Source organism: Poecilia mexicana, unplaced genomic scaffold, assembly GCF_051168715.1.
Source record: "Poecilia mexicana isolate PSO_F unplaced genomic scaffold, ASM5116871v1 scaffold_23, whole genome shotgun sequence".
In the NCBI taxonomy this organism is placed as follows: Eukaryota; Metazoa; Chordata; class Actinopteri; order Cyprinodontiformes; family Poeciliidae; genus Poecilia; species Poecilia mexicana.
Window position 1 is genome coordinate 21,107,630 of NW_028263392.1, and position 12,600 is coordinate 21,120,229.

The following is a 12,600-nucleotide window of genomic DNA, read 5'->3' on the forward strand; positions in this document are numbered from 1 at the left end:
TTTTATTTTATTTTTGGGTGAAAAATCTGAATCGGGTCGTTCAGACGGCAGTGAAGGGTTTTGGTCGCATTCGGCTGCTGTGAGCCTCAGTGTTGGTGCATCAGGAGCGATTAACATGAACACATCGACACCGGCTTGTGTTTTTGATTTTTCCCTCTCATTTTGTTGCTGTTTGTTTCTGGAGGTGGGGTTACGAGCTTGGTCATGTGACAGTGATGCAGCAGAGGATTATGGGTGATTAGCCGAAGCAGAGTGTTAGCAGTGTGTTGGTTTATCACCCAGTCAGAAGGATGGAGAAGTTCCCCTGGTGTCAGTATCTGTCCTGTTTTGCATTCACAAGCATTTAGTTTTAGTTTCTCCTTCTGGTCCCACAGTGAACGGCGTAGCTCGGCTCTGCTGCTCGACTCGCCGTACCTCGGTTTCCCTTTTAAATCTTCATTTAGCCGCCTGTGACCAGCGTGAAGCTCAGGTCCGAGTCGGTCTTCCTGGGAAAACAACAGTCCAAATGTTTTCCTTCAGACAGGCAGATTGAATCTCCATTTTTGCAGAATGGAGAATGGACTGCAATGTACGGGCGTACATTGCAGTCCCGTTTCCATGGCGATGTCAGAACGTCCCGCGTAGTTACAAAATGGAGGGCGACAGAGAGCGGATTATTTTTTAAAACTGACTGGGACATTCTGAATCGCAGTAAGATGAGAATCATGATTCTCATGTGGAGCATTTTGAACGAAGCTTCACCAGAGGAATCCGGAGCGTAAAGATGTGGGAACAGCATCCAAACCCGGTTCTTTGGCTCAGCAGCTCTCTGTGGGTCCGGCCTGGAAGCTGCTTGGTTCTGATCCGGTGTCGGGTCTGGACTTCATCAGTGACATCATCGCTGGCATCCTGCTGTAAGCTGGGAGTGATGTCATCAATGCTTGTTGTCACAAACATGATGGGATTTCTTCCTCCAGTGTTTGTGGAGCCTGAGAACACACACACACACACACACACACACACACACACACACAGCCCTCATTAGTAATGTATGGGGTGTCTGAGCCAGAAGTCATTTGTTTGTCTTTAAGCAGCTAAACTCTCTTTTATCCTGCTGATAATACATCGATTAGCATCTCAAAACCACACAGAAGCTTTTTAATCAAACCTAGAAAACACACACACACACACACACACACACACACACACACACACACACACACACAGTCACCCTGGGGGCCATGGGCCTCCTGTTGTGCAGCGTGTGATTACTGAAAGCATGGTGTTAGCGCAGCAGCTAATGAGCGCTGAAGCTGAGGACTCAATCCGCTGCAGTTTCAGCTGCACGTTTAAAAAGTTCATTTTGATCGTAATCAGTTCAGTTCAATCAGCTAATAAAACAATAATAATCAATACAACCGCAGCAGAAATGAAATGGATGTGGTTCATACAAACTACTCCTCAGTGAAACGCTCCTGAAAACGATTTAAAGGCTTAATAAATAAATCATGCAAACGGAAATAATTGAACTTGTTTTAATTTATGCGAGTTATTGATTTATTGATTTATATCTTATTGTGACAGGCCTAGTCATAACTGAGAATAAGTGGTAAGTACAAGTTTTGAAGTGATAATTGAGAATAAAAGTTATAATTATGGCTTCCAGTTGTGCTTTTATTTTTCCTTTCCTGGCAGAAATGGTCTTCCGTACCTGTCCAGGCGTCACAATGTTTTCTCTTGGAGTCAGAACTCCTTCCTGGTTCAGTGAATCCACCAGAATCTATCTGGACCTGACTGAACTGAACGTCTTTTCCCTCCATTCGGCTGTAAAGCAGTGATGTTCTGCTTCTGCTGTTTAATCCGGTTTCACCGTCTCTGGTTCGGTTCGGTGAGATGTTTGGACCCGGTCAGTAGCGGATGATGCTAACCGCCTGATTAGCATTGACAGAAGAAGCCGTCTGTGTCTGCGGACTGAAGCGGTCCAGACCTTTTAGACAGTAAACAACTCATCCATTATTCAGAAGCGGCTCCGTCTCTCTCCGCTTGTTCATCGCCACCGAAGCTGTCAGAAGTCCTGACGGCTTCATGACTTATTGATCGGCTGAAAAGGTCACGCAGGAAGCTGCGTGCTGCACTTCCTGCCTCGTCTGTCTCCTTTGAAGTGCTTCTTCCTCTGGATCGCTTCTCTCCATCTGTTCAACACAAACACTGACTCATTTCTCCTTAAATTGGATTTCCTGACTCCAGTTCATTTGTGCTCTAATTGAGTTAGCGGATGAGACGCGTGTCCCTAACCGAGTCTCCTCTGCTCGTTAAATTCACCGCAGGCCCAGATCAGCCAAGACCGACTCGCCCCGACTCTCTTCTCACTTTCTGCTGCTTCATGTCACTTTTAGTGATAAAAACGTCGACAGACTTTTAATGACAGCCTTGGAAATCTCCTGTATGGAAGCCCGTTCCTGCCATGAAAGAAAAAATAACAGGAAGTCATAAGTACATGTTTTAAAGTGACGAGATTAAAAATAATAAATACTAGTTTCAAACTCAATAAGTTTAAGTCATAATTATGAGAATAAGCCATAATTTTGGGTTTTAAATTCATAATTAAAAGTTTTAAAGTAATTATAAGAATAAAATACTTTATTCTGAGTTTCAGATTCATAATTTTAAATTTGTCATAATTACAAGTTTTAAATGAACAATTATGAGAATAATTTATTATTATTAAAATATGTCTTAATTGCAAGTTTTAGTTAATTATGAGAATAATGGTGTTTTAAAACAACTACAAAAATGAAAGTCATTATAAGAATGTGTATAAAAGATTAGAGTTTTAAAGTCATAACATCATCCCAAAAGGCCGTCACGCCAGAACCTGGCCTTCTTCAAATAGGCATCTCAGACTTTGACTAGGCCACCTTGCTTTTGTGTTTTTGAACCAGTTATAGGTGGAATTACTGGTTTGATTTGGATCTTTGTCCCGCTGCAGAACCCAAATGGCCGGATGTTCTCTTCTGGAAAGCAGAAATCCTGGTTCTGATCCGTTCCACCTGGTTTTCTAGAGTTGTTTCTGAACGTATCGGCTTCATTGTTTCTCCACAGGGGAACATTATTAAAGCCTCGTTAGCTCTACAGGCTGTAATTTGCTCTCAGTTGTTCAGGAACTCGTTAAGTAATCAGGAATCGACTCTTTAACGGGGTGAAATCAGTCGACTGGCTGCTGTACGTGTTCCCTTCATCACGTCTCCATCTACAGCTGCTGAGGAATCAAAACACGTTAATGATGCAGCAGTTCAGTCAGAATAATAATAATAATGATGATGATCATGCAGCGGTTCACTCAGATCTCTTCTCACAGCTGTGGCCATACAGATTTATCATTTATAGATGCATTTCCATTCCGATGTTCTCTCCTGTCTTTCAGTCAGGACCAGAACCAGAATCTGACTGGTGATTGGCTGTTCTACTGACCGGGGATGGGACTAGTTAAAGTTTTCCTCTGGATGCTGAGATATGGTGCAGCTGCAGTCATGTCCAGTCAGAACCACACAGCTGCCTTAAAAACACTGAAAATAAGTTATAAACACTTTAATATCACCACTTGTTACCACAGGAAAAACCACAAAATATTGAAACTTTACCATTATTCTTCAAAATCACATTTTCTTCATGTTTTTCATTGTCACAAATGTCACATCAACTAAATATCAGAATATTTAGTCACAAATAAATATTCAGCTAACAGGCTTTATATTTATTTGTGGCTAAATATTAAGCTAGCTAGTTTGTGGCTAAGCTAAATATTTAGCTTGCTGTTTATAAAAGCTAAATATTTGCCATTTATAAAAGATAAAGTATGTAGCTTTTATAAATGAAAGAAAAACCAGGTCAGATATGATGAAATATGCCTCGTTTGGTTAATAACCAAAGCTGTTAAATTTTGTACCTTCCCAAACGTTGCACCACGTTGGCATGTCGCCGCTTGCCGTCTGATCGTTCCCGTTCGGTCCAGTTGGTCTCATCACCGGCTGATCCGGGTCCAAACCGTCAGGGTCTTGACCCGCAGGAGCCGGACCTCGCTCTCGCCCTGCATTGAGTCATCAGCGGGTCTTTGTGTTGTCATGGCGACCCTGTCCATCAGCCCACCAATCGCAGCATTGTTTGCTGGGCAGTGATTGACGGGAGGTGATGGTAACCCGTAGCAACGGCTGTCAGAGTGGGGGAGGGGTGTTGATGTGTTTCTAATGCATGCAGCGTTTTTGTTCTCCGTCCTTTTGACTTGTGACCGGGACAGGAACGTGCTAATCTGTCCTCTGCCGGATCGTCGCTCTTTCAGCCGGTTCTCATGGTCATTAGCTCCACAGTGTCTGACAGAACGCATTCATCCTCACATTTCACACTCATTAAAACGACACGGCCGCTTGAGGAGGGGAAGCGTCCTGATCGCTGTTTGTTGTTTGGCGTCTTGGCTTTGGAGAGACGAAACAATGGCTGCTGGAACTTTTCATCGTTCCTCAGAGGAAACATGAACAACTTCCCACGAAGATTGTAGTAGCCAGGAAAAGTCACTTAGCAGATGGTTTTTGTTTTATGGAGCCATCCAGCTCCTGGTCTGGACTGAAGGTTCCTCTTTCTCCATCATCAAGATGTTTTCATCACCTTTAATAATATTTGGTTATCTTTTCATCACTGTTAGCTCTTTCTGTGAGTAAAGCGGTGGAGTTGAATATCCTCCAGCAGCATGTGCAGCACCAACAGAAAGGCGTGTTTTAATTGATTTGTTCCCTACAGGCTGCCGTATTTTCCTCATTGATTTTGTCCATCTGCAGCGCGTCAACGGCTCGGTGCGTTCGGGTCGAGCTCAGAGCGTTATGACGCTCCCAGAACAAAACGCAGCAGACCGATCCGTCCACATATTGATTTTCCTGCTGGGGGTCTGTGATGTGGAAAACCGTTGGACCTGTGTGATGCTGCCGGTGTTTACTGTAGATTAAGCTGTTAGCAGTCGATGGCGGCCATTGATCGGGATCCTGGGGGTTTAGCTCATGTTCTGGATGAAGAGCATCTGCAGGATATTCATTCATAAATGTTCGGGTCTTGCTGCCAGGTGTGGTTGGCCTGGTCACGTTGCTGCAGTCTGACCTGAGCCATGAAGGAGGAAATACCTGCTGGTGCTGGGTGGATCCGTTTGGGTTCACCGTGTGCAGAGACTACAGTCCTGGGTTCTGTAGGTGCTGTCATGTAGGGTCACTAAGCTGAACAGATGGAGGGCAGGCGGTGAGGTAGCTGAGGATATGCCAGAAGGAAAAATGTAGTTTATGGCTGCGAATCGTTCTAATAAAGACAAGAAATAAAGAAAGAAATATTACCGAGTGTCAAAGGTTGAGAAATGTGTAAAAACCTCAGAAAACAACCTGGTCAGGAGGGGCAGGGTCAGATTTTAGCTGTCGGAGGATTTCTCTTTAGTCTTTGGCTAAAGACCACGAGCCATTTCTCCTGCTAGTGCTAGGCTACCACATTTGTTTTGGTTGTATTTACCCAGAATGCCCTGCGCTATAGTCCACTTACTGCTTTTGGAGTGGTCTCCGGTCCTCTTGGCATTCACATTCAAACCGAACCCAGACCCAGAGTTAGCTTAGCATTCACATCAACTGAACTGGACTTTCTGGAACATCATTAAAGCGAACTGAACAGGACTGATGTGAATGGTGCAACCTGAAATACAATTTAGATAACAGTGGTTCATGTCCGTTATCTGGTTGGAGCTACAGCAGAAGGACTGGTGCTTTAGCATGACGCCATGTTGGGTGTTTGGGTTTAAGCTTTCTCCTGAGTACGATGGACCGAGCTGCACCGACCCGATCAGGAGAAGCCAGGTTTTAGTGGATGTTCACCTATTTTTGTTTTCATGTTTGTTCATTTTCTTCACAACCGGAGCACCAGCAGGTCAGACTTGGTTCTCAGCTCTTTACAAACATTGTTTGAGTGTTGAGCTCAGACCTTTAAATACATTTTCACCCTGACGCTGTTTTCTGTATGTGAACTCGCAGCTCATGGATAATCAATAACATCTTCCATGTTTGTAGTTCACCTCAGTCTTCAGTGGTTTGAAAACTCTCTAAATATTTCATTAACCCCACTGGAGTTCCTGCGAACACTTCAAAGTCTGACTCTTGAGCATCTCTTTTTTTTAAAATCTGAAGTGAGAAGTTTTTCCTTCAGTCCACATCAGAAAGATTAAACGGCTGCTTTCAGCTGCAGATCAGCCTGACGCCCACAGACCGGCTTTCTTTCTTCCACAGAGCTTAAATTCATTATCTGTCATGAAACCGGTTCTCCAGACGCTTCCTGACATCCAGCTCCTCTCCACCTGCAGTGACTCGGAGCAGGTGAGTTCACGGCGAAGTCTCTGTCCTCAGGATGCTGATTACTTTGGTGGCAAACTTTAAAGAACTTAAGACAACAAAAACCTTTTCCTGTGGCTCTGAGATGCTTTCTCTACCTTCAGCAGGTGCATTAAAGGGACGGTATCATGTTTTCTCCTTTAATAGCACGATCAAGGAACTAACTTAAATTGCTATTAAAATCCTATATATACAGGTGCTGGTCATAAAATTAGAATATTGTGATAAAGTTCATTATTTTCCATAATGTCATGATAAAAATTAAATTGTCATATATTTTAGATTCATTGCACACCAACTGAAATATTTCAGGTCTTTTATTGTTTTAATTTTGATGATTTTGGCAAACAGCTCATGAAAACCCAAAATCCCCGTCTCAAAAAATTAGAATATTATGAAAAGGTTCTCTGAACGAGCAATAAAAATAATCATCTGAATCAACAAAGTAACTCTAAACACCTGAAAAAGATTCCTGAGGCCTTTAAAAACTCCCAGCCTGGTTCATTACTCAAAGCCGCAATCATGGGTCAGACTGCTGACCTGACTGCTGTCCAGAAGGCCATCACTGACATCCTCAAGCAAGAGGGTGAGAAACGGAAAGAAATTTCTGAACGAATCGGCTGTTTGCAGAGTGTTATATCAAGGCACCTCAGTGGGAAGTCAGTAGGAAGGAAAAAGTGTGGCAGAAAACGCTGCACAACGAGAAGAGGTGACCGGACCCTGAGGAAGATTGTGGAGAAGGGCCGATTCCAGACCTTGGGGGAAGCAGTGGACTGAGTCTGGAGTAGAAACATCCAGAGCCACTGTGCACAGGCGTGTGCAGGAAATGGGCTACAGGTGCCGCATTCCCCAGGTCAAAGGTCAAGCCACTTTTGAACCAGAAACAGCGGCAGAAGCGCCTGACCTGGGCTACAGAGAAGCAGCACTTTGGACCACTGTTGTTCAGTGGTCCAAAGTGCTTTTTTCGGATGAAAGCAAACTTTGCATGTCATTTGGAAATCAAAGTGCCAGACTCTGGAGGAAGACTGGGGAGAAGGAAATGCCAAAATGCCAGAAGTCCAGTGTCAAGTACCCACAGTCAGTGATGGTCTGGGTGCCATGTCAGCTGCTGGTGTTGGTCCACTGGGTTTTATCAAGGGCAGGATCAATGCAGCAGCTATCAGAAGATTTTGGAGCACTTCATGCTTCCATCTGCTGAAAAGTTTTATGGAGATGAAAATTTAATTTGGTCTGGAATCGGCCCTTCTCCACAATCTTCCTCAGGGTCCGGTCACCTCTTCTCGTTGTGCAGCGTTTTCTGCCACACTTTTTCCTTCCTACTGACTTCCCACTGAGGTGCCTTGATATAACACTCTGCAAACAGCCGATTCGTTCAGAAATTTCTTTCTGTTTCTCACCCTCTTGCTTGAGGATGTCAGTGATGGCCTTCTGGACAGCAGTCAGGTCAGCAGTCTGACCCATGATTGCGGTTTTGAGTAATGAACCAGGCTGGGAGTTTTTAAAGGCCTCAGGAATCTTTTTCAGGTGTTTAGAGTTACTTTGTTGATTCAGATGATTATTTTTATTGCTCGTTCAGAGAACCTTTTCATAATATTCTAATTTTTTGAGACAGGGATTTTGGGTTTTCATGAGCTGTTTGCCAAAATCATCAAAATTAAAACAATAAAAGACCTGAAATATTTCAGTTGGTGTGCAATGAATCTAAAATATATGACAATTTAATTTTTATCATGACATTATGGAAAATAATGAACTTTATCACAATATTCTAATTTTATGACCAGCACCTGTATATATCAAATATGACTCAAAGGAACTTTGACTTCCTGATTTAACATCTTGAAATTGGGTCTCTGTCTCTTTAAGAACTCCTGCTTTTGCTGAAGCTCCGCCTCCAGGAAGGCATCCCAACAATAACCCTTTAACGTTTTTACCAGTGCTGCCATGAGCAGCAGCTCCTATAAGGAGCTCAGCAGATGTTTGCTAATTGCTGCCGGCTAGTCTGGAGGAGCTGAGAGGGGGAGGAGCTGCACTCTGAAGGCGGGGCTAAGTCCACCCAGGCGTTTTAAACAGCTGACTGGTTGCCATGGAGATTAGAGGATTTCTGAAACATGAAAGAATCAAAGCAAAACTCCAGGTTTGTTTTTAATGAAAACTTGATGGAAACATTCAAGTTGATTTTTTGTGACCCCGCCCCTTTAATCGGCTGTTCCTCAGCGACCTGAATCAGGACTCTGTGAATCGGTACGCCATGTTCAGGAACTGAAGCTGTGAAAAATAAGCCATGCGAATCGGTTTTGTTTGTTTTTTTAAGGATTTTTTTGTTATTGACAGGAAGTTTAGTTTTAAGGAGGGGAAGACGCGGTAAAGATGATGGCCGCCACACCAAATCAGTAGTTTTTATTAGAATAAAGCAGGACTGATAGATAAAACAATAATATCTATTGATACTTGAGCAGCATCAGGATAAAATCCTTGACAGAACCAACAGGGTGAAGAACTGAACCGGACTTCAGCTTGATTTTAGCTAAACTGGGCTGGTCAGAAACAAACTGCTTTCTAAATTCATTTCAACGCCTGTTTCTCTATTAAATATATGTTTTTTTATTGATTAGACATATAAAATCAGACTTTTAAAATTTTGTTTGTAGAAAAGCTGAAGTGTCCATTCTGCAGTTTGGACGTTTATTGTGACCAGACGTGTTTGAGCCGTGAGTCGGTTCTGTGGCAAGCCGGTCAAAATCTCACATTAATACCTGAAGCTGAACTAGTTTATAGTTTTTCTGCCTCCACATTCTCAGTCAGAACCTGACACTTCCCTGAAAAATAAAATAAAAATAAAACTCTCTTCACTGGGTAGTCTTTGTTCAGCAGAGGACCCAATAAACGAGCCAAACGGAGAGTCCGTTCCTCCTGAGCTGTTCCGCCGGGTTGATCCGATTCCTTTAACCAACAGGCGTTTCATTTTCCAGCATCCTGAGATTTATTTATAGTCAAAGTTTACAGCAGCAGCCAAGTCTTTATAACACACACACACACACACAGCGTCGGGGTGGGGAACGCGTGGGCTTTGGGTGACTCAACAAATTTGCTTCTTAGGGTGTGTCATAAACCCAGAGCTGAACCCACACACACCTTGTTGCCCCTGGCAACCGGTTCCAGCCTGTCGGAGCTGGTAGTTGGACTGATGTGTGTGAACATCCACAGCTCAGAGGGAGGGAAAGTTTGCTGCTGTTCTGTAGATATTAGTGACGGTGGGGTCAGTTATTGACCAACCAAACAGAGATGGAGGTTTGTGTCTCGTGGTGCAAAACTTTTTGTTGTACAGTAAATTTGAGAGTTTGGATTATTTCTGCATCAAGTCAAATTTAAGACTTTTAGGAATGTTTCCAGTGATGCAGATGGATTTTGTTGGCGGGATCTTCACACTGGGAGCGGAGAAATCAAAGAAGAACGTGGACACATGGAGCGGCGTCTCCCTCCGTCTGCCAGCTTCCTCTGCTCATTAAGCCGCTAGCGCCTGCGCTAGCTGAACCCGCTACTCTCCGCAGTAATGAGCGCAGAAGCGGATCGAGACGAGACGTTCCGAGGTCATAAGGTCAGGAGGAGTTCATAGACGTTCCAGGGAGCTTTGAACCGCCTCAGCTAACGGCTGAGTCAAAGATCAGAGTCTGAACTTTGCTTCATAACTGCATTAAAGCACAAGAATAAATGATTCAGCAGAAGCTGCAGGAGTCAAAAGAAACCAAAATGAATCAACAAGCAGCAGAACAGACGTCTACAGACCTCCATGTCTCATTAATGAGAAGCAGTTTCCAAAAACACCACCAGGGGCGTATGCGAGCTGATTCAGTGATTCTGGTCAGACGGAAATATTCTCCTGTTGTCCTCAGACTGCTGCAATCAATCAGTTCAACACAGTTTTATCAAAATTAAGACATTTAAATAAAATGCAGGCCTGCCAGTGATGACATTTAATCATTAGCGTTTATGCTAACCAACGGGAAGGGCGTTTCATGCCTGTTCAGGATTATTACAATAAAATACATCCAGGTAGGATTTTATTGTTTTTATGCTAATATCACACTGGGGTCAGAGGTGAGTCATGGTAATTAGCTTAAAGGTAAAATCAGTATTTTGAAATACAAGAGCAGAACAGATCAATAACCAGCCAGGTTCACGAATGTTTTTAACTGAAAGGTTTTAACTAGAGGCAGGAAAGCAGCGGCTGGAGCTGAACGAGGCCGTCGGCGCAGTCACGATGTTGGAACTGGCCCTCAGTTTGTCAAAGCCTCCAGAACCTTGATCCGCCGATTAAAAGGTCAAAGATTGGACGGTTTTTCGCCCTAACATGACCCGACTCACTGACAGATGCTCCCAGGGTCAAACGAAGGATCAGGTCACCAAACGTGTGCTGCTGTTTAAAGCCTTCATCTGCTAAAGGCAGACCCTCATAATCCCAAACATCCCTGCCTGGACCTGCACAGCCTCCTGAGTTTGGATTTAATCAACTTTTAACCTGCAGAAACGGGAAGATTTCCTCAGCCTGTGAAATCTGGGTCCTTATGATCATGTTCTCATGTTGATGCAGATTATTCTGACGGGATTTCTCCTGCATTATGCTTGATTTAAGGATTAAACTTGATGCTTTGAATGATTAATATGAACCCAGACATGGTTATGTAATCTTATATTGCTCACAGGTCACATCTGATTAAAATCAAAGATTCTTGAGCAAAGTTGGGAAGCGAATCATGATTCTCTCTCCCCCATCAGCAAACCTGAGAGATCTGAGGGGAAAGCATAGACAGGGTGTTAAAAGATCATTTGTGTAAATTAATCTTCCCCAGTTGGTCCGATCTGGTGCCTGCGGAGTCAGAGGCGGTTAAAGCTCGATCTTCTTCACCAGGTGAAACGATGACCATGGATAACCAGACAGTACTGATACTGTACTGATCCGAAGCAGGGAGCTGTGAAAATATTCAATTTAAAGCATTAGAACAAATTTACAAACATCGGAAACGATTCTTCTCCAGATCGCGCTTTGAAAGCCAGCTCCAAGCGGTGAGTACATCCACAGACTGATTCATCCTCCTTCTGTGTTTTGTATTTTCAACGATGCTAAAAGTCAGTGATGCGTTGAAACAGATTTCCTGACTGCAAAAAAGCAACAGAACGATTCAGAGAAAGAAAACGGCGAAAGTCACTGAAAAGTAACGCGACTGCTCTGTTCGCTCAATGTGAAGTTAAAGAAGCGGAGCTAGCTTTAGCCTCCAGCTAGCAGCGGCGCGTCCTGCCCTGACACGCAGCGACATCCGGTCATCACTGAGCTAACGTTTTAACCAGGTTTGGCTGTGAGGGGGAATAACCTGTCTGAGCTTGGTAAGGAAATAAACCTGATAATTACAGAGAAAGATTCGGATGATAAAAATTGAAAGATGGAGACGGATGAAAAAAGATAAAAATGAAGGATAAATAAATATGTTGCATAGAGGATGTACTGTGTTTACAACACATCGTCTTCCTTTTTTCTTTCTGTTGAAAATAGGCATATTCAAGGTGTTCAAGTATTTCTTTAATAAATACTAAATATATTTTGTTTGTAATTTTCAATCAACCGTTGTACAGAAAGATCACAGTTCTAAGAAATCAGCTGTGCACCGATGGCAAATTTCTGGCCGATCACCAATATTTAAAAAACCTGACGTGCAGAATTTTCTGTGTGTGAGCAAAATGTAGTCAACAAATTACTCTGTTGGGAAAGACTGATGTAAACCTGCATGGGGAGATGACCTGGTGGTTGGGCCCGGCCGACGTGTCGGCTGAGGACCAGGGAGGTTCATCTGACGGGTTCGGGTCCTGACCTGTTTGGTCTGCTGAGTGAAATCGGGGGAAATGAGTTTGTTTTTAATCTTTTAATCGGTCAGAGTTTGATGGCTGGTTGTTGTGGCTCCTCTGCCCTCGTCACGTTGGGGTCGCCGGGGTCGCCGTGTCGCTCTGCGGAGGAACACCCTGCAGCATCTCTGGCAGACAGATAATCCATAATCCTGAATGTATGAAGCTGCTGCTTACGTTAAATCCTCTCTGCTGGACAGCCTGGGTCATGTTTCCAGGGTCAGAGGTCAAAAGGCTTCGTCTCTTTATTACATCTCTGAACACACAAAGCAGAGCAGGAAGCTGACAGGTGGTGTTATCGCTGCTCCATCACATTATCACC

At 43.6% G+C, this 12,600-nt stretch overlaps 1 long non-coding RNA gene across 1 annotated transcript; it reads right to left on the bottom strand.

Moving 5' to 3' along the window:
- Positions 1-2,098, bottom strand: LOC106933645 (uncharacterized). The gene is made up of 2 exons (XR_015762227.1): positions 1,691-2,098; positions 1-968 (listed from the first exon to the last, which is right to left on the bottom strand). It is a non-coding gene; the product is annotated as an uncharacterized LOC106933645 (long non-coding RNA).
- Positions 2,099-12,600: the final 10,502 nt, after the last annotated feature.